This window comes from Phoca vitulina, unplaced genomic scaffold (assembly GCF_004348235.1).
Source record: "Phoca vitulina isolate PV1807 unplaced genomic scaffold, GSC_HSeal_1.0 scaffold11, whole genome shotgun sequence".
Lineage (NCBI taxonomy): Eukaryota > Metazoa > Chordata > Mammalia > Carnivora > Phocidae > Phoca > Phoca vitulina.
Genome location: NW_022589714.1, coordinates 46,171,675 through 46,194,592, shown reverse-complemented (window position 1 = coordinate 46,194,592; position 22,918 = coordinate 46,171,675). Strand labels below are relative to the sequence as shown.

The 22,918-nt window shown below is 43.0% G+C and overlaps 1 long non-coding RNA gene across 1 annotated transcript; it reads right to left on the bottom strand.

Moving 5' to 3' along the window:
* Window positions 1-7,673: 7,673 nt before the first annotated feature.
* Window positions 7,674-22,020, bottom strand: LOC116635880. Its single transcript, XR_004300222.1, has 3 exons — window positions 21,961-22,020; window positions 13,843-14,025; window positions 7,674-7,758 (listed from the first exon to the last, which is right to left on the bottom strand). It is a non-coding gene; the product is annotated as an uncharacterized LOC116635880 (long non-coding RNA).
* Between the last annotated feature and the right edge of the window lie 898 nt (window positions 22,021-22,918).

The following is a 22,918-nucleotide window of genomic DNA, read 5'->3' as shown; positions in this document are numbered from 1 at the left end:
AGAATTGGCGGGAAAGTTCAAGGAGGTGATTCCCATGAGCACTAGCCTGGGCCACAGAGTAAGGGACTCGGGCCGTGGCAGCATGGGGTGTAGAGGAGCCCATGATGAGGCCTCAGCTGAGGGGCTGGGGACCACAGCCCTCTCACGGAACTTGCGTCAAACCTAACGGTGCTGTGGGAGTGAGGCCAGTGAATAATTCCCTGCACTCCTCTTTCCCATGTCCTAAGGTGGCCATCGGTCCGCTCACCCTCCTGTGGCTCTGGCCAGCCTTTCACATTCTCTGTATCAGTAATGAACATACTTGGTCAACAATGGCTTAAGCCAGGGTCTCTCACCTTGGCTCTACGGACATTTTGGACCAGATAATTATTTGTTGTGTGGGCTGTCCTTCATATTGTAGGATGTTTAGCAACAATCCTGGCCCCTACCGACTAGATGCCAGGAGTACCCCCTTCCAGTAGCAAAAACCAAAAATGTCTCCAGACATTACCAAATAGCCCCTGAAGGGTAAAATCACCCCCCAGGTAAGAACCACTGACTTAAACAATGATGCCATGTAATGATCTCATTCGAATGAGAGTCCCTGAAGGTAGGTAGTTCCAGGTTTGGTGCAGCAGCTTGAGGATGCTAACAAGGATCATCACCTCATGATCACAAGATGGCTGCCACAAATCCCATTGTACCACCATCACATTCAAATTCAAAGGTAGGCAAGAGGCACAAAGTGATGGTGTTATGTGTGGCTTTGCCTTTAATCTCAAGAGTTTTCCCAGGCACTTCTCAGTAGTTCTCTTCTATGTCTTGTTGACCAAAACTGGTTGTATGTCTATCCCTAGCTGCAAGGGAGGCTGGGGAAGTGACTAGGTGGCCAGGGAGAAGAGGGTAGGAAATGGTGTGGGTCCCCCCTGACATGGCGATATGGGCACTTCCCATACGTGTGGAAATTATTTTTCTATCTGCTTTCCTCACTAGATGACAGCACCTTGACGACAGGGACCTCCTTAGGTTTTCCTCTGTGTCCTCAGAACTTAGCCAGGTGCTTGGCAGTGAGAAGGTGCTCAATCAATGCTCATTGAATGAATGAGTGAGTGAACTAATCAATGAATGCTTTCACTTCCCCCCTTTCTGCTTACATCACTAAAAGCCCTACATAGGCAATTATTTATTCACATGCAAATTAAACATGGTTTAACTATAAATAAGCCCATAATGCAAGTGATGATGCAAACATCTCCCAGTTCCTTCAACAACAGCACAAAATTCACTAGTAGGTTCTTCATAAGCTTTTGTTGACTAAATAATTCATATCAGTGTTTGGCAAACCTTTCATGTAGAGACAGAGTGAATATTTTCAGCTTTGTGGGCCACGTGACCTCTGTCGCAACTATTCAACTCTGAACAGAGTGAATGAGAAAACAGCCATAGATAATATATAAACAAATGAGCATGGCTCTGTTCCAATAAAACTTTATTTATGGGTGCTGAATTTGAATTTCATATAATTTTTACATGCCATGAAATATTACTCTTCTAAAAAATCTTTTTTTCAACCATCTAAAAATGTAAAAATCATTCCCGAAGGCTCTTGGGCCATACAAAAACAGGTGACAATCCATAGTTTACTGACCTGATTGATACTAAGAGTCACATGCTTTGGGTTTTCCGGGTCACTCTCAGAATACATCCGAATCACTTAGAGCAGTAATATCACAGTATTTCTTAACATCAAGCAACAAATTAAACTTGAAAGTACATTAAATGACTTCGCCATAACATCCAGTAGACTGTATTTTAAGAAATCAAAGGCAATTTGAGATTAAGAAACTACTCCTGTCAGGGAGCTGTGTCAACGGGTTTAAACAAAATTGTTTGACAATTTCTATATGCAATCCTGATGGGAATTTTTTTAAGCTAGGCAGAGGAGGAGATTTCTTTTTCATGATAAAAATGATTTATCTTAAGTAATATCCAAAATATGACTTAGATCAATGGGAGTAACACTGAAAAAAAACAGGGCTTTTTAAATCGGGTTTCATGTATTAGAGGACTAGGAAGTGCTGAATGGTCGTGAAGCTGTGGGGACATTTTCTGCTGGGGGTGGAGGGCAAATGGGCCGGTGTCTGTATTGCTGGGACGTAGCAATTCCACTCCTAGAAGTTTTTTTTTTTTTTTTTTTAAAGATTTATTTAATTTATTTATTTATTTGAGAGAGAGAGAATGAGAGAGAGCAAGCACATGAGAGGGGGGAGGGTCAGAGGGAGAAGCAGACTCCCTGCCGAGCAGGGAGCCCGATGCGGGACTCGATCCAGGGACTCCAGGATCATGACCTGAGCCGAAGGCAGTCGCTTAACCAACTGAGCCACCCAGGCGCCCCACTCCTAGAAGTTTTCACACGGCTCTTTAAGGGCACATGAACGAGGAGTCCACCAAAGCACCATTTGTGGTAACGGAGAGTTAAAGGATCCTGGAGAAGGACAAATAAAATGTAGAAGAGGGACACCCTGAAGAATTATTTACACATGAGAAGCCTGGTTGGATAAACTCATAGCAATGTGGAGGGATCCTAAACATGCAGTATTTATTGGAAAAAAGTGAGAAACAGAATGAGATGTACCAAATAACATTATGTAAATTCAGAAGATAAACAGGCAGGGCGCCTGAGTGGCTCAGTCGGTTAAGCATGGGACTCTTGATTGCAGCGGGGGTCATGATCTCAGGGTCATGAGATTGAGCCCCTCGTTGGCTCTGTGCTGGGCATGGAGCCTGCTTAAGATTCTCTCTCTCCCTCTCCCTCTGCTCGCCGCACCTCACTCTCTCTCGCACATGCACATATGCACACTTGCACACATGCTCTCTCTCTCTTCCTCTCTCAAAAAAAAAAAAAAAAAACCAAATGGGGTGCCTGGGTGGCTCAGTCGGTTAAGCGTCCACCTTTGGCTCAGGTCATGATCTCAGGGTCCTGGGATCGGGTTCCGCGTTGGGCTCCCTGCTCAGTGGGGAGTCTGCTTCTCCCTCTCTCTCTATGCTCTCGCTCTTTCTCTCTCTCAGGCAAATAAATAAAATAAAATAAAATAAAATAAAATAAAATAAAGGAATATAAACAGGAAAAACAACAATGCTGGGTTTGTAAGAATACATATAAAAAGATACACATTCAGAAGGGGGGGAAATCGGAGGGGGAGATGAACCTGAGAGACGATGGACTCTGAAAAACAAACTGAGGGTTCTAGAGGGGAGGGGGGTGGGAGGATGGGTTAGCCTGGTGATGGGTATTAAAGAGGGCACGTTCTGCATGGAGCACTGGGTGTTATACGCAAACAATGAATCATGGAACACTACATCTAAAACTAATGATGTAATGTATGGTGATTAACATAACAATAAAAAATTAAAATAAAAAAAAGATACACATTCAACATATCGGCAGGGTCAGCTGGGGAGAGAAAGCCACCCAGGATAAACACATACATAACACATGCGAGAGGGGGCCTTGCACAGGCAAATGATGTACCATGAACTGTACCTGAGGTCCAGGGAAAAAAAACAAAACAAACAAACAAAACAAAAATAAACAAGAAGACCATAAATCTCTTAAATCTGCAAACATCATTGCACAATAGTGAAATATCAGAGGTCTTCCTGTTGAAGACAGGAATAAAAGATAAAGCCAATTATCTCATAATTGGTGAACATTGTTCCTGGTATTTCTGACCAACACGTTAAGACCCGAGATAGAAATAAAAGGTCTACATAAAAGGTAAATAGGTAGGTAGATGGATACACAGATAGGTATAGAGACAGAGACAGATATACACATACATATAGAGACAGATTTTATCAGCTTCCAACTGAGCCAACTTCTTTTTTTTTCTTTTTTCTTTTTTTTTAAGATTTTATTTATTTGCGAGAGAGAGAATTTTCTTTTTTTTTTTTTTTTTTTTTTTTTTAAAATTTTATTTTTTTGCGACAAAGAGAATTTTCTTTTTTTTTTTTTCTTTTTTTTTTTTCAACTGAGCCAACTTCTGACCACAGAGCTACTTAAAAAATCTTCCCGAATATCTTGTCAGGTTTCAGCCAGGATAAATAGTAAATACTCCTGGGAGTATTAAACAACACCATGGACCCAAGAGGCATCCCCGCAAAGACTGCAAAAGATGATACCTGCCAAAGATTCAGGGCCACTCCCAAACATAACTAAATGAAAGAAAGACTTATTAGGCAAGTCCCCTGGGGGGCTGACAATAGACCTTGCCTGCAAATGGGCTGCCAACACACATTTGTGTCCGGCCATATTTTGGGGCCCCCAACCTAATGGTTGCCAAGCCAAGTTCTTAGGACACAAAACAAACAAACAAGAAAGTAACCACTACCCCGGGGGTCGGGGGGAGGATCCGTAACCAGTGGATTTGGATTTGGAAAGGAAGAGACGATGTGAAATTTTACCTTCCTCTCTCACCTGAGCACAGCGAACAGAGATTCAGGAGAGCTGACCCTGGTGAGAATTCTCACCCTTTGCTGGCGGCTGCCCACTTTCCTAGGATCCCATCTGCAGGATCCAAAGCAAGTAGGGTTTAAAGCACAGAATGTACCTCTGGTATCTACCAGAAATTGGCAAGACTTTCCATTAGTTTTAGATTTCCCTTGACTGTTCAAGGAAATCACTGGTAGCAGTTTACCAGAAAATTCCTCAGATCCTGTCAACCCTGGGAGGGGGCTTCGAGGATAGACATGGGGGCATCTATAAGACCACCAACAGTGGACTTTTGTTTACAGTCATGTAGTCTCTTCAGAGTGGAAAGACCAATCAGACAGAGGACTAGTAGAATGAGTCCTTACGTAGAGGAGGGTAGTGGGGGCAGTAGGAGTGACATCAGCCTCATGGTCTTTTGTTTGCCGTACTTTTATGCCTTTAATTCTTCATTAGCCTTCTGCAGTGAATATTTCAACAAAACTATTTTGGAAATTTGAAGCCTTTTGGAGGCTTCTACATACCGATTAAAATAGGTGTCCCATTCTGTTTGTTTGATCTGGTCATCCTTGCTTCCGAGTGCATTTTTTAAATAAACGATCTTATCTAATTAGAACATTCCTCATAATGGTCATTGTTCTAAGTTGTCTTCAGTAAGATTGGTCCATGCATATGAGGAGAGACCATAATTTCTTTAACATAAAACCAACCACAGTTGCCAAGGAGGGGGCCATTCTTAAAGCATTTAGATGACTAAGATCCCATTTTTGGAGTGTTCCTGAGAGGAAAAAAAAAAAAATTCTTAGATAGCCAAGGGGACATGTTTGGGGTTGAGATGTCAGTTTTGTTTGACAGCATGCCTTTCTCAGGATACTCCTTTTTCCTGACAGACGGCTTCTGCCCTATTTATCTGACCTGTGACCAGGTCTCCCTTGTTGCACAGAATTTTCTTGCTGGTGGCGAGTGACCTAATATGAAACTCCCTCGTCTGTGATCACCTTATCTTTACACAGTAGTCTTGTGCTTCAGAGATGGTTGTCTCTCTTAGAAAGGTGGCAAGTGCCCTAGCAGCATCCAGGTGCTCAACCATGCCATCGGCTTTGGTTTTAGTCTTGCTCTCAGGAAAATTCACAAGTTTAAATCTAAACCAAGCACATTCTAATTCATAAACCAAGCACATTCTAAATTCAGAAACCAAGTGCATTCTAAATTCAGAAACCAAAAGAGTACTTACCAGAAGGACAATCTGTCCTTATCCAAATCCCAGAAAAAGTCAGAAAGCTCAACCAAAAGGAGGGAGCTTGAAATTCAACAGGAAACTCATAAAACCGGAAGTAGAATGTCACTCATGAAAGCACTGAGCTCAAGGGGCTCAGTTCAGGCGACTTGTTTGATTCTGAGGCTCCTCTTCCCTGCGGGGGGTAAGGCAGGTTGTCTCTTTCCGATCTCACTTCTGACACCATTGAATGTTAACCTAAATAAGGGGGTAAACTGAGGCAAGCTCAAATTATTAGAAATTTGAGTTTATTTAGGAATAGCAGAGGAACTGCAATGCCAGAAACACAAGCTTTAGCAAGCTATAGGGGAGTCTGCTGGGTTTGGGGTGGGCTGTCTTTACAATCGAGGAGCACATAGTGGGGAAGTCCAGCCAGAGTCCAAACAATGGGTTCATTGGCTTGAGGATAGGGAAAGATTCTTGGCAGATATTCATTGATCAGGAGATAAGTCTTGTCTTCTGTAAGTCAGGCATTTGATGGAAATCAGTCTCTTCGTTCTTAAGTTCTATTTTTCTGAGGATACATGTGTGAGATTCTCCACTTTGTATCCTTTGATTCCATTTTAGATTGAAATTCTTTCATGAAATAAATCTAGATAGGCAATAGTACTATCACTGGTAGAAATATAATTACAAAGCCAGAAAATTGGGATCAGTTGAAAGTTTTTAGAATTAATAATACAAAAGAGCCTGCATGAAAAATAAATACCACAAAAGGTCCAGTTTTTCTATTTACTGTTATTTACAATATTTTCTATTTACTATTTACTTTATTTCTTTTTTTTTTTTTAAAGATTTTATTTATTTATTTGAGAGAGAATGAGAGAGAGAGAACACCTGAGAGGGGATAGGGTCAGAGGATGAAGCAGACTCCCTGCCGAGCAGGAAGCCCGATGTGGGACTCGATCCAGGGACTCCAGGATCATGACCTGAGCCGAAGGCAGTCGCTTAACCAACTGAGCCACCCAGGCGCCCTATTTACTTTATTTCTATATAACCAGGTAGAAGGTGTGATGGCAGGAAATTTGGCAGCCATAAAGCAATTTGAGAATACTCTGTCCAGAGGTGCCTGGGTGGCTCAGTCGGTGAAGCATCTGCCTTTGGCTCAGGTCATGATCCCAGGATCCTGGGATCAAGCCCCACATCAGGCTCCTTGCTCAGCGGGGAGTCTGCTTCTCCCTCTCCCTCTGCCCCTCCTCCCTGCTCATGCTTTCTCTCTCTTTCTCAAATAAATAAATAAAATCTTAAAAAAGAGAGAATACTCTGTCCTGAAGAAGAAATGTATGAGGTCTACAAGCAGTATAAAAGATTTGAGAAAATACAGAAACATCCACATTCTTGAAAGGAAAGCTTATATATATAAAAAAAAAACAACTTTAATTCTCTGCTGGTAATTCGTAGTTCATCATAGTTTCGATTAAAATTCAAAAGAATTTGACAGAATTTGAATATAAAAACTGGCAAATTTTCTCTGGCTATATTTTCCTAGAAAAATTGACAGGTAAGGTTACATAATATTTTTGGAAGATAAAAATAATTGAGATAAAGAAGGGACATTTTCTCTGCCGGATATGAAATGTATTATAAAGCTAAAGAAGTAAAAGAAGGCTGTGTCAACAAGAATCAATGAACAATCAATCAGAAAAAAATAGCTCTGAAACCATTCCAAACTATATGTGAATTTTGTGTATGAGAAACAAAGCTCACAAACCAACAAGAAGAGGTGGGTTATACAGCAAATGGTATTGAAGACATTAGCTAGAAGGTGGGGAGGACCCGTTTAGATCCACACTTTATACTGTAGTATAAAATAATTTGCAGATGCATTAAAGCATTATATGTAAAAATAACACTACTTTAAAAAGCTAAAAAAATAAGTACATAACTTAATTTGGGTGAAGGGCTTTGTAAGAATAAAACCCATAATGAGGGGCACCTGGCTGGTTCAGTCCGTAGAGTATGCGACTCTTGATCTCAGGGTGGTGATTTCAAGTTCCACGTTGGACCTAGTATACTTTAAGAAAAAAAAAAAAAACATAATGAGAAGAGTCATATAAGGAAAAAATGATAGATTTGACTTAGTCAAAATCATAAACTTCTGCAAATCAAAAACACTATCAGAGGTTAACAGGCAAACAACCAAACTAGGAATAATTATTTGCAACAAATACTACAGGCAAAGGGTTACTCTATTTATTTTATAAAGGAATGCAAAAATAAATGCAAATTTAAAAGTAATCAGTAAACACAAAATACATGTTTAACGTCACTGTTAATATACAACTACACTTTGTATACAGAGTTTATTTTCATTTGTATATGTTATGGCACATTAAGTAGAAAACTCGGGATATAAAATTGCACGTGCAGAAGAATCTAAATGATATTCAAGCATACACATGTGTTTTTAAAAATGGAAATATAATCACCTAAATACTTTAAATGACTTTCATTTGGAATGGAATTATAGGTGATATTTACTTATTTATTCATTTATTTATTTATTTATTTTTGCCAAATGTTCCCAGTTTTCTACAGTACCTATGTATTATTTATCTACTCCATTTTTGAAAATTAGTTAACAGTATTTTCCTGGCTTTGTTCCCCACCAGGCGAATTATAGAAATGGCTATCCCCCCAGGGGTGCCTAGGTGGCTAGTCAGTTGGGCATCCCACTCTTGGTTTCAGCTCAGGTCATGATCTCAGGGTCCTGAGATGGAGCCCTGCATCAGGCTCCACGCTCAGCCTCTGCCCCCATTCGTGCTCACTCACTCTCTCTCTCTCTAATAAATAAATAAAATCTTTTTTAAAAAATGGCTACCCCCTTTGGTAAAGAGGGTGTGAGGGGAGGATTCCTGGAGTATCTTACTCAGTGACAGCTTCCAAGTTCCTGCGCCCTATGGAAGCTTCCTTCCTGTCCACATGGGGTCTCAGACATGTCACCTTGGTTCTCTCAGTTTCACCAAGAAACTCAAGCCGCAGGCCAGACCTTCTCTGTCATGATACAGCTCCCAAACAGAATGCCACGCAGTGGCTCTAGCTCTCCAAACACTGAACAAACCCAAATCAAGCCTTCCTATCTGGGAGGGTTGCAGGGATGGGGGAGGGGGGTGCCCACCAACACAAGGCCAGGGAGTGACAACAAGCAGAGAAGAGGAGGAGTTTCAAGAAGAACCTTGCTCCTCAGGAACTGATCACCTGCCCCAAAGTGTCCCTCTATTTCCCCTTCCATTGAGCACTCCAGTGTCTTCTGCAAAAGGGCCCCGTTATACCCATCTTCCAGCCAGGTCTGAACTGGCTGAAAGGCTGCAATTTAGGTTCCAGGAGCTGGAAACTTTTGCAAATATGAGATCATGCAAATTATTAGACAGAGAGAGATTTGCAACATGCCGTGACCAACTGTGGTAGCCCAAAGGGCAATGAGAGCAGCAGTGTCTTCGCTCTCGCTGGGACCCTCTTTGTAGTGGGTTGAATAATGACCCCCAAGAGGATATGACCAAGCCCTAACCCTTTGAAACATGGGGATGTGACCTTATTCAGAAAAAAGTCTTTACAGATGTAATTAAGTTAAAGACCTCAAGATGAGATCATCCTGGATTTAGAGTGGGCCCTATATCCCATGGCAGATGTCCTTAGAAAGACAGAGAGATTTGAGACTCATGGAGGCATGCAGAAGAAAGAGAGCCATGTAAGACAGAGGCAGAGATCAGAGTGAGGCATCTACAGACCCAGGAATGCCAAGGGTTGCTGGCGACCACCAGAAACTGGGAGAAAGGCATGGAACCGATGTCCCTTGGAGCCTCCAGAGAGAACCAATCCTGATGAAACCTGGATTCTGGATCTTTGGCCTCTTATGGAAGAATGCATTTCTGCGGTGCCGAGCCCCCAAGTTTGTGGTATGCTCTCTTTCACACCCAGCTGTTCAGCAGTCTGGGTCTCCAGGTTCTGGCACCCCCACCCAGCACACTCTCATCCAGGCTCAGGGTTCAGCTGCCCAACAATCTCCCCCTCCGAAGCAGGAACCCACTGGAATATTCCCCTTCCTGCTAGAACAAGAAGCACCTTGAGTGGTCCAGCAGAAGTGTGCATCCCGGGCAGATGACACTGCCACATCCCGCCACTTCTAAAGCGGTCCCTTCATGGCCCTGAAAAATAAGCAAATAAAATTAATTACAAGAGAAAATGATTGATGTTGAAATAAAAAATGTAAAACCAATATCAAAGATACTGAAGCCAAGGCAAAGCATTACTCACAGGTCTTTCTGCTCTTGGTGACAGAAGGTTCCTCGGCAGCTCTGACCTTCCCAGTAAGTCCAAGGGAGGCCCAGGTTTTCACCTGCAGATGTCACCCACAAGGTGATACTTGAGGGCCAAGTCTTTCTGAGCACTCTGGAATTCCCTGGGGAATGTGATCAGCTATCAGGATCTTGGGTACTAGGCCCAAGTTGGAAGGAGGCGTGTTTCGGGGAAGAGGCAGGCCCTTGCACTAACAGGTGACTGTTCCTCCATTGAAAAGTAAGATCTCTCTGCTCCCACCAGAGAACAGGAAAATAAGCAGTCCAGGACAGACTTTGAAGGTCTTATCTTATCAAAACGAGCCGGCAAGCCTGTGGGCAACTTGGCTGGAAACAGAGCAGCTTCCTTCAAGAATAATACGTGTCTGTGTGTGACTTAAAACACCAGAGGCCACATAACACCCCCACACTTGGACATAGCCATTGTTTTGAATAAGCCTTTCTGAGATCTTTTTTTTTTTTAATATGGAAAATAGCATAGCATTACATATTGTTATTCTTATGTTCATGGATGGGACCATTCAGTATATACTGTTCCATGACTCGCCTCTCTTATGTTCCTTTGGTGGTGGGATTCCACAATAAACAGTACCTTAAGGGAGGTTGGGGCCAAAGAGCAGGGGAGACTCCCTTCTTCCTTCCAAGCCTCAAAGGGTTTCTTTTTTTTTTTTTCAACGAGTGAGAGCAAGGTTCAAAACTCCAAGAGACAGTCAATATGAATATTGAAGGAGGGGAGTTCAGCAATGTCCCTGTATTCCCCATGCATTTTAGAATATTTAGAAGAATATTGCATTTTACCCACACTAGCTTCTCAGCCTTCAGCTGATGACCTTTCTCCTTGAAATTTTCAAAAGCTGGAGTGGAACTTACCTGCCCCCCTCCCACCCCAACCTACACAGGCAGGGATGTGGAGGCGGACCGAAACCAGCGGTCTGTCTGTCTGTCTGTCGGCAGCTAGGTCACTGTTTCCCTCTCCAAGGTAACACCCCTCCCTCTTTTAAACCCAAGGTGTTTGACAATTAAGACATCCAAGTTCAACCTTTCCTTCCTCACTGGGGAACCCTGAGAGGTAAGTAAAATCCTCGTGACTTCTTAGAGGAAGTCATGCTTTCAGTCTCACTCCTTGATAGAATTTATATCAAGTATCCTGCAGAACAAAATAGTATTCCATTGGATTTATTGATCCAATGGAAAATTTGGGCTTTTCCCAAATTTCTGTAATTGTAACCCCATGTTTCAAAGATGATTTCTATAAATATGTTTTTGTTCGTATATGAAAACATTTCTGAAAGGTGTTTTCTCAGAAACAGAATGGCTGGGTCCCAAGGGAGATATTCAGGTTTTTTTTTTTTTTTTTTGGTTTTTTTTTCCTGTGTGTTTTTGTTTGGGGTTTTTTTTTTTTAAGATTTTATTTATTTCTTTATCAGAGAGAGAGAGAGAACAAGCAGAGGGAGTGGCAGGGGCAGAGGGAGAAGCAAGCTCCCCGCTGAGAAGGGAGCTCCATGCGGGACTCGATTCTGGGACCCTGGGATCATGATCTGAGCCAAAGGCAAACCTTTAACCGACTGAGCCACCCAGAGGTCCCAATGTTCAGTTTTTTGTAGGCCCTGCCAAATTTCCTTCCCAAACTTTGCGCCTTTTTACTGCACCAGTTGTGGTTGCTGAGAGAGGCTGTTCTCTGCACCCACACTCAGAGGGGACACAGGTCCAGGTAACTTCAGCCGTAAACATCTTTGCCATAGACATCTCTACCGCAAGCGTCTTTCACTGTATAACTATTGACTGAAGGCAATTTTGCCATAAAAGATAAAATAATGCAAAGTAAAAAGGGACATTTTAAAATAATAATGAGATATGAAAAAATTAATAGAATCGCCATAAGGCAATTTGTCGTAAAAACCGAAATCACGAAAAACGAAAGAGGAACATTCATTAAAAGCACGTAAGGAAACATGAAAAATGAATAATGGAATTAAAAATATTGGGAAATACAAAACATTTGAATTCATTCAAGGTGTCGAGCGTGGATTCATGGCAACACTGCACAAATAATTGATTTTATTTTGTGGATTGTACCTAAGCACATGTCTTCAAAGTCTTTCATTCATAGTAATACAGTAGTTCCCCCTTATCCATAAGGTGTATATTCCAAGACCCCCAGTGGCTGCCTGAAACCACACCGACGCCTATATATGCTATGTTTTTTCCTGTATGTACATGCCTATGATGAAGTTTAATTTATAAATTAGGCACAGTAAGAGATTAACAACAAAGGCTAATAATAAAACATAACAATATATTGTAATAAAAGTTATATAAATGCAGTCTCTCTCTCCCTTTCTTTCAAAACATCTTACTGTGCTGTGCTCGCCTTTCCTCTTGTGATGACATGATGATGTAGGAGGAGAATCATCTGCCTTTGCTAGTGTTGACTGACTAGGGTAAATGAAACCAACCAGGCGGAACCGAAACTCCGGAAGGCAAAACTCCAGATGAGGGGGGACTACAGTATGCATTTTTTAAAAATTATTTGCCTGTTGATTCATCTCCTCATCCTGCATCACACTTTTTTTTTTTTTTTTTTTACATTAAAATTTCTTTTCAGGGGCACCTGGGTGGCTCAGTCAGTGAAGCATCTGACTCTTGGTTTCAGCTCAGGTGGTGATTTCAAGGTCGGGCTCCTACCCTCAGTGCAGAGTCTGCTTGTCCGTCTCCCTTCCGCTCTGCTCCTCTCCCCGCTCACTCTCTGTCTCTCAAATAAATAAATAAAATTAAAATAAATGCAAACCTAAAAGAATAAAATTTCTTTTCATTAAGGGAGGTATCCGTTTCCAAATAGTAGGATGCGTATTTGTCACTGAGCTTCATGTTGCATTGTGAAAGCCTTCCACACCCTTGTTCGCTCTTGGCATATTGTCACCTGTCTGCTGACAGACATTTCCAAGTTCTATGGGAAATGTGGAAGAAATGCCAGTGCTGTAAAGCATTTATAACTGAGCTTTGTTATCTCTGTAACTGATAAGATAACATTTTCTGGCCTAGTATAGTAGGCGGTCTACTCAACAGGCTATGTCACACTGCCAGTAAGCTTTGTCACCGAACTTTCTATCAAATAGAGATACACATAGGGGCGCCTGGGTGGCTCAGCTATTAAGCGTCTGCCTTCAGCTCAGGTCATGATCCCAGGGTCCTGGGATTGAGCCCCGCATCGGGCTCCCTGCTCAGCAGGAGGCCTGCTTCTCCCTCTCCCACTCCCCCTGCTTGTGTTCCCTCTCTCGCTGTGTCTCTCTCTGTCAAATAAATAAATAAAATCTTAAAAAAAAAAATAGATATACATAGTTGTTATCACCCACTAGTTTAAGATCACCACCTCTATTCAACACTGTCTAAACCATTATGAGGGCTAGCGATTTATATAACATAAAAATGGGAACTTTGTCAATGGAGAAATGAAACCAAACGTCAACCAGTTATTTTATCTTGTATGGCAAAATCGCCTTATGGCCAATTAGTTATGTGACAAAAAATGTTTGCAGCAAAGATGTCTACGGCAAAGTCGCTCACAGCAAAAGTACCGGACCCGAGTAGATACTCGAGCCTGTTCCTTGTTATTGATCTGATGAGCCACTCTTGTTTTTGATTTGCTTTTAATTATTCGTGAAGTGAAGCATCTTCTCAAACGCTTTTTCCCTCTGAGTGTGTTCTTAAGCAGTTGGTTCTTTATTGAAAAAAACCTTATTAAGTTATATTGTTTCCTCCGGGAAGTGTTCATTATTCTCAAGAGAATATGTGGAAGCTCTTACTTCCTGTAATGCACAGGAGTTTCGCACTTCCTGTAGAAAAAGTGGATTTCATTTCAGCAGCGGCCAAACTCAGAGCACTTGAAGTCAGATGCAAGGACTCATCGCAGGAAACTGCTTCTCCTGGTTTCAAGGGTTTCAGAGGTAAATGTATAGACTCCACACACAGGAAAAAGTCATTTCACACTGCAAAGATAAATTTTACACAGCCAGAGAGAGACAGAGAGAGAAGGGGGGTGGGTATCATCAGTTGTTTAACTCAGTTAAGTTTCGAGCCAAAAGAAATGTCAAAATCTTGATATACGGAGGCTGGTCTGGATGGATTGACCCCATTCATGTCCATCCCAGCCTCCTGCCAGAGTCCCGTCCTTTACCTCACAGGCTAAAAAACTGAAAAGTACACTTCTCACCCTCCTTTGCCCCTAGATTTTTGGACGTGAATGAGGATCTGACCATTAGAGGCTGGGGCCCAAGATTTGGGAGGAGCAGGTGAGATGGGGTGTCTTCTTATGGGGACAAGCAAGGTCAAGAGAAACTGTATTTTTCAACAGCATTCCAGCATTGCGGACACCCCTTCATGGAACAAGGATGGCCCTTGATGTCTGGATCATAGGTCTCATGGCGGTGTTCCAGATCATTCCTGGGGGCCACAACTCAGAACCCACTCCTCCAACCCTTCCACCAACTTGGTAAGCCCCTGATTCGGTTCCTGCTACAATCAGCTGGTGTAGTTTCTCTTTCCCCCAGCTGAACCCTGACTGATACAGCTCACAAATACTAATCTTGATGGAGCCAGGCAAGATCCAAGAAGGAAAAGCATGGACAAAAGGCAATGCTGTCATAAGTCATGCTTATTATGAATTTCCTAATAGCGTTTTAGTAAAACAAAAACAAAAACAAAACAACAACAACAAAACCTTTATCCCTGTAGAAAATTTGAAAAGTACAAAAAAGGCCAAAGAACAAAATAAAAATCATCTGTTATTGCACAAGAATCAAATATTGATGAGAAGAAAACATTCAGCCCCACTAAAGATGTAGTCCTAACGGGCCAGCTATTGCTGTTCATTGTTTGCAGAATCAAGGGAACCTGGGCTGATTTTGATGTTCATGCCTAGGATCTACAGTGAGACTGTATTGAGACAATTGGGTATCCACAAGCAACTCCTTGCCCCTTCCCAAGAGTAAAGGTTTGGAAAGTTGCAGCACTAGAATGTGACAAAACACCAGATCGGCCTCCTAGCATTAACCTACTTGGCGACAGTACTGGGAGGCTGAGTATCTCTACTCTTTCCCTCTCCAATCACCGTCCTGCCCCCCGTTCCTGGAGAGGGTCCTCCGTGTCCCTCTAGTCCTAGCTACAACCTAAAATCTGTTTGTCTACTTCTTTCAGCCGGGCCTCTTCTTTCCACCTTTCATCCAAGGCCAAAGTTTCCTTCCAGGGATCTCTTCCCCCTCTGTCCAAGAGAAAATAATAATAATAATAATAATAATAATAATAATAATAATAGCTATCATTTATTGAACACTCTAAGCTACCAAGCAGATAATCCTCCTAAGAAGCCTAGAAAGTAAGAATTATTCTCACGTTACAGATGAGAGGCTCAGAGAAACCATTTCCCAACACTCTACAACTCATAAGAGGTGGAAGGAGTGTTTAAGCCCACAACCATGGGGATTCAAAGCCTGGGTTTTAATCCTTATGCTGTGTCCCACTCTTAGGGACCTAGGAAAGTACTTCTGACCTGCTGTTGTCTTTGGGGAAGCTGCCACTCCACACAGAGGTCTATTTGCTCATAAGCACTTTTTTCTTTAATCACACCTTTATTAAGATCTAATTCACATGCCATAGTTTGTAGTACATCCAGAGTTGTGCATCAATTACCACTACCGGATTCCAGAACATTTTCAACACTGAAAAGAAATCCCATTCCCATTAGCAGTCATTCCCACTTCCTCATCCCTCTAGGCCCTGGAAACCACTCATCTACTGTTTGTCTCTATTGATTTGCCTTGCCAGGCATTGCAGGTAAGTGGGATGATATAATCCGAACTTTATTCCTTCTTATGGCCAAATAATATTCCATTGTATAGATATACCACATATTGTTTATCCATTCATCAGTTGATGGACACTTGGGTTGGTTTTACTTTCTGGCTATTATGAATCATGCTACAATGAACATTTGTGTATGAATTTTTATGTGGACCTATATTTTCAATTCTCTTGGGTATGTACTTAGGAATGGAATTGCTGGATCATATAGTAAATCTATTTTATCTTTTTGAGAAATGGTGAAACTGGTCTCCATCGCAGCCTCGCCATTTCACATTCCCACCAGCAATGTCTGAGGGTTCCAGTTTCTCCACACGCTTGTTACCGTCCATCTTGTCTATTATGACCATCCTAGTAGGCGTGAGATAGTACCTCATTGTGGTTTGGTCTGTGTTTCCCTAATGATGGATGATGTTGAACATCTTCTCATGTGCTTATTGGCCATTCATACATCTTTTTTGGTAATTGTTCATTGTCTCTTCAAGTCTTTTTGCCATTTTTGGTTGGGTTATTTGTCTTTTTATTATTGGTTTGTAGAGTTCTTCATATTTCCTGGGTATAAATCCCTTGTCAGATATATAATTTGGAAATATTTTCTCCCATTTTCTGTGCTGTCTTCTTATTTTGATAAAGTCCATTTTATCTATTTCTTTTTCTTTTCTTGCTGTACTTTTGGGGTCTCATTTAAGAAACTGTTACCTAGGGATGCCTGGGTGGCTCAGTCAGTTAAGCATCTGTCTTCTGCTCAGGTCATGATCCCCAAGGTCCTGGGATCAAATCCCACATCGGGCTCCTTGCTCAGCAGGGAGCCTGCTTCTCCCTCTGCCTGCAGCTCCCTCTGCTTGTGCACTCTCTCTCTCTCTCTGACAATAGATAAATAAAATCTTAAAACAAAAAAAGAAACTGTTACCTAATCCAAGTCATGAAGATTTACTCCTATGTTTTCTTCCAAAGGTTTTATAGTTTTAGCTCTTATATGTATGTCTTTGATTCATTTTGAGTTAATTTTTGTATTGAGTTGAATTTGGTGTTAAATTTTGTACATTGGTGTGAGATAAGGTTACAGCCTCATTTTTTTTGCATGTGGCTACCCAGTTGTCTCAATGCCATTTGTTGAGGAACCTATTCTTTCCCCACTAAATAGTCTTGGCACCCTTATCAACAATCAATTGTCATTGATGTGTGGATTTATTTCAGGATTCTCAATCTTATTTCACTGATCTACATGTCTATCTTATGCCAGTACACACTGTTCTGGTTACTGTAGCTTTGTAGTAAGTTTTAAATTGGGAAACATGGGTCCCCCAACTTTGTTTTTCTTTTCAAGATTACTTTGGCTATCGTTTTGGCTATTCAGGGTCTCTTGCAGTTCCATATAAATATTAATATCAGCTTATCCGTTTCTGTAAAAAAAAAAAGTTGGAATTTTCAGAGGGATTGCACTGGATCTGTAGGTCAATTAGAGGAGTACTGCCATCTTAACATAGTAAGTCTTCCGATCCAGGAACATGGAATGCCTGCCCATGTATTTAGAGCCTCTTTAATTTCTTTCAGGAATGATTTGTAGTTTTGTGAATATAATCCTAAGTATTTTATTCTTTCTGATGCTACTGTAAATAGGATTGCTTTCAAATTTCATTTTCAGACTGTTCATTGTTAGTGTATAGAAATACAGCTGACTTTTATGGATTGGTCTCATATCCTACAACCTTGTTCAACTCACTTATTCATTCTAATCGATTTTTTTCCTTGGGCCTTTTCAGTATACAATATCATATCATCTATGAACAGACATAGTTTTACTTCTCCCTTTCCAATGTGAATGTCTTTTATTTCTTTTTCTTGACTAATTTCCCTGGCTAGAATCTCCTGACATTAGGCGGAAAGCATCTAATCTTTTACCATTAAGTGTGATATAGCAGCAAGGTTTTCATAAATGACCTTTATCAGGTTGGAGAGGTTCAATTCTATTCCAAGATATGAGTATGTTTATCATGAAAGAGTGTTCGATTTTGCCAAATGATTCTTCTGTGTCTGTTGAGATGATGATATGGGCTTTTTCTTCCATTTTTATTAATAGAGTATATTACACTGATGCTCATAAACTCTCAATGTATGAGTTTGAGAGAAAAGTAGAGCTGTGTTCAAACAGTGGGCCTCTCTAATCCCTGGCAGGAGGAGACCGTACACAATGGAATCAGTGACTTTTACTGAGAATATTTGATGCCACCCAGTTAAACCTCCTGAGCTCCAAAGCAGCAATTCCCTCTGATTCAACCCAGACAAAGGACACCCCCTCTCTGCCCGAAAACCTCTGGTGATAGGGAACTACCTTCTAGGAGAGGGAGCAGTGGCAGGCCTGGGAGCAAACTTGAAGAATGCCAAACATTTTTTGGGAAGGACTGTACCTCCTCAAAATAGAGTCAGAGCGTTCTTAATTGTATAAGACAGAAACCCCAACTCAAACCAACTTAAGTGAAAGGAGATTTGTTAGGAAGCTATCGGGGTTGTCAAAGAATTGAAGGAAGATCTTCAGGGATCAGGACAGCTCAGAACTCCCACGGATTGGAAATGGACAGCAGGCCCAGTCAGGACTTCCCCTCACCTTCCTGCTTCTCTGTCATATCATCATGGCGGAGGGCGTGATCACCAACAGCTTGGGGGTAACCTCCCTGCCAGCTCCAGTCAGAAAAATGCCAGGGAAGGACTCTGATTGGCCTGTCCTGGGTCACATGCCTTCTCTGGAACAATCACTGTGGTCAGGGGAATGAGCTTCTCTCAATGGCCCCACTTGGGTTGCAGGCCTTTCCCCATTATCAGGGGCAGGAGACTGTGATGGAGCAGGAGAGAAGCTGTTCCCAGAAGCAAAACCAGTTATTACCAGGAGGATGACAAGAGAGGTGCTCGGCTAACCTGCATTATCTCATTGCCAATCTCTTTGGGGCGTTGTCTTATGAAGAGTCATGCTTCAAGTAGAGATGTGTTATTGAGGGAAATTTGAGGGACTGTCTGACCTCCACTGAATCATCATCGCAGGTTAAGTTATCAAAGTATTGAGCCATAACACAGAGAAGCCTTCAAGGGCTAGAAGCCAAGGTAGGACATGTATTCGTTTTCTAAGATCTGCCGTCACCAAGTACCACAGACTTACAGACGGCTGCCTTCTCGCTGTGTCCTCACAGGATCTCTGCCCTGTGTGCACACATTCCTGGTGTCTCTCTGTGTGTCCTAATCTCCTCTTCTTGGAAAGACACCAGTCAGATTGGATTAGGGCCCACCTTAATAGCCTCATTTTACTTTAATTACCTCTTTAAAGGCTCTATCTCCAAATATAGTCACATTCCGAGGTACTGGGGCTTAGGGCTTCAAGAGGTGAATTTGACGGGGCTTGGGGAAAGGCACAATTGAATCTACAAGAGGAAGTTAGGAGAAGATATGTGGCAGGTGGTACATTATGAGATTACTTTTATTTTGGAGCCCGAAGGAGAAACCTGCATTTGAGTTCATAGGCAAGGAGCCAAGTAGCTCGGGACAGCCAAGATGCCATTTGCAGCTGGAGGGGCTACCAAATGTCAGTTGAATAGATTTCCTGCTCAGCCCACTCATTTTACAGATGAGGAAGCTGGGGTGCAGGAAAGAGGCATTAGCCCTTGATAGCCCATGCAGAAAAGCCAAGAAGCATAGAGGTCAGAGTGGATGGGGCAGAGACAACTGTCCACCAAAGAGTCCCTTCCACCTGCACTGGACAATTGTGGAAGGTTAAATAACGAGACCATTTACAAGGATGCACACAAGGTGTAGGGAAAACAGCAAATGTTGGTGCGGTTTCCTGGGGCTGCCAATGGGCAGTGGTTACCATCCCTCAGTCTAAAAGGACAAGTGGAAGGAACAGGAACAAAACTTGAAGGGAGTGACCGTATGGAGAGGGCAGTGACAGAAACGTGGCCTTTAGTAGAAAAACATAGCCAACCTATGGACCTGCTTGGGACTGGGGGAAAGTCCCCAGTCAAGGAGGGATCGGGAGAAACACAGACCTAGACCACATTCTCCAGTTTTCCTTCCAGTGGCTTCCTTGACCCAACCCAACTACAAGCAGAGGACAAAGGAGCCATTGGTGCCATCCATACGGGTCAGCCTCCTAGCCACGGAGCAGGATAAGGAAGGCTGGAGAATGGAATGAATAAGGGTGGAAAGGCATTCAGAAGGAGCTAAGGAACACATCTATATGCCGCCTGCCTGAGTTCTGGCAATGGAATGTGGGCAGAAATGATGGATGTCTCCTCCCCTGCCCCATCTAACCTATGAACTGGATTTTGATCTGGGCATGTCCAGTGCACTACAAAGTCAAATGAATGACCTTGCATTATCAGAAAGGCACTTCATCTGGCTGAAAGTAAAGATGAGGTTGAGCCGCCAAGCTTTCGTTTCTGCTATTTCTTTGGGGACCTTCTGCTGCTGGCTCTAGTTCAGATCTTCTGCTTTGTCTAAGGTCCTTTTCTCTTTTTGTGGCTGATCGAGACCCGGTTTGGTGAATTACTGACACTTCAGCCAGGAAAACATAACTTCATTGCAAATCACTTTAGAGTTTGTGTGAGGCTGGAGTTGGGATGGTCTGTTCCAAAGCTTGGAAAGGGCCCTGAATGAAAGCCAGGTTCCCAGACCCTCGGGCTCCCCTTGATATCTCTGATCTGAAGTTGTCCCGTCCCGAAAACAGAGTCCGATCGTGATCCTCATAAGGGATGGTTGGGAGAAAGGTGCTTTGTCAGCTGCTTCAGAATCTCTCTGGAGATTTACTCACCAGGTGCAGCCACCCCCAGACATCTGCTCCCTGATAATCTGACAGGCAGATTCATCCCAGATCACAGGTTGGGAACCTGAGCATGTCACTAGCCGGAGTCTGTGACTGAAGGGAAATCTCCTGATAAGAATTGCTGGGATTTCAAGAGCCACATTTAGAACTCTGGGGCTTTCCAGCCAGAGAACTTTCAACAACACACAGTGCTTTCTTGAGTTGAGATGTGTAGATGGGCCTGACCTGGTGAGTTGAAGCCTGTTCAGGAGAATTTATGATCTCATCGGCCTTAGTTTGTGGTTCCCCCATGGGGAAAAGAGGGGACTAGAGAGGAGTAGCTCTGGGTCAGTTTGGTCTTCTCCTCCCAGCCTTTCCGCCTGCATCATTCATATCTACTAGGATTGCGTCTGATTGCACGTAACAGAAACTAACAACTGTCTATCTCAATACTCAGAAACGGTGTCTATCTCACTTTCACGGTGGGAACTACAGGCCAAAGAGAAGGGAGACAGACAGACTACAGGGGGAAATGGCTGTCAGTGAAGATGACTCGCTCCTGCTTTCACATGCTTATCACATCTCTGACAGCTCAATTTAGAATCTCCCCCTCCCCCCAGCCATGTCACTTGACTCCATTGTATCTTCCTTCAAGGCACTTACCACACCACCTGACATCAGATGCACTATTTCTTGTTTACTTAAATCTTCCCTAGTTTCCAGAACAGTGCCTACCTTATAGTAGGTGCTCAATAAATATCTGTTAAATAAACAAATGCATCATTTCATCAGCAATTTCTCAACAACTTAATGTGGCAAGCAGGGTAAAGGATGCTGCTAGTCACTTTACAGATGTGGAAACTGAGGCCCAGAAGGCTGACTTCACTAAAGCCACGAGGGAACTCAGGTAGTCTCTCTTCGGATTCCTAATCCAGGTCTGGGGATGGGCGTGGGGTGCAGGGAGAGAGGCTTTTGACATGCCCCTGGCCTGTGTCCCAGACTGTGAAAGATCTTGTCTGAGCCGCTGTTCAGAAACTTGATAAACCACTCAGGGATAAGGTGATAAGAGATGGAGATAATAAATTATTCGTAACAAAGAGCCAGCGGCCTGAGGGTTGGGAAAGGAAGGGTGACATTATCACTGAACAGGTGGCTTTTTTGGTGCCCTCAATTTCACCCCTCCCCCCCACCCCCATCCGGCTACTTACCCTACCCCCAGAGGTGGTGAGCTCCCCGTCCCCGGAGGTGTTTAAGCAGGGGCTGGATGTCTACTTACCGGGTATGCCTGGGTTGGAGATTTGTATTCACATCCTAGTAAGAGAAGGCCGACTCGCCCCCACACAGAACAGACACTGTCCGCAGACAGTGGGCTCCAACAGCCGCACGAAAAGGAGGCTTTGCGCCACCTGGTGGACATATTTTTAAACTGCAGGCCTTTCAAGGGGAGAAGCCCACAGCCCGAGTGTCCCCAGAATCCTGGGCAGTGAAGACAGAATAGATGCCCTAACAGTGTCACAAGGACCTGCATTAGTTTGTGAGAGCTTGGCGCGGCCTCTGCGCCCGGCCAGGCACCAGCAGGCTCCAGAGAGGCCACTGTTAAAGGGAGGATTTATTAACGGGACTCAGGGCTTGCTAAGGCCTGTCCCTGGGATTGGAGGGGATGCAGCCCTCCTAAACTTCATTCCAGATTCCTGGGACGACAAACTGAGAAGCCACCTGGCAGGAGGAGCCTCATTTCTTCATTCTGCTTGTCTTTGCATTTGGGAGTGACCTTGAATTGTCTTTGCCCGGAAGTAAAAAAAAAAAACAACAACTGAACTTCCCAGTTCAGTTCCGCATGAGCCTCCCTGAAACACCCCTACACAAAAGCAACAACAATAAAAAAAAAAAACCAACTCTCTCCAAGTGTTTTGCGCCGTGGACATCATATCCTAAAAGAGTCTGTGTACCAAAGTGCATGTTTTCATTATGTTTATTACCCAATCGCATCGTTTATTATCATCAAAGGCCTTTACAACTGCCCGGAGAAGGCGTCGCCCGTCAGCAGGGCCACACGGCGTTCATGCAACTGAGCAAAAGCAGAGACGTTTGGGAGCTCAGTGGGCCAGTGCAGCCCCGCCTGAGCTAAGTGCTGGATTACGCTCAGCCCCCTAAAGCACTGAAATGGGCTCCGGCTCCCAGCCCAGCCTTCCTTCTGTTGTGGGTGGTGAAGCCCCGGGGCTCAGTTGCCCCCT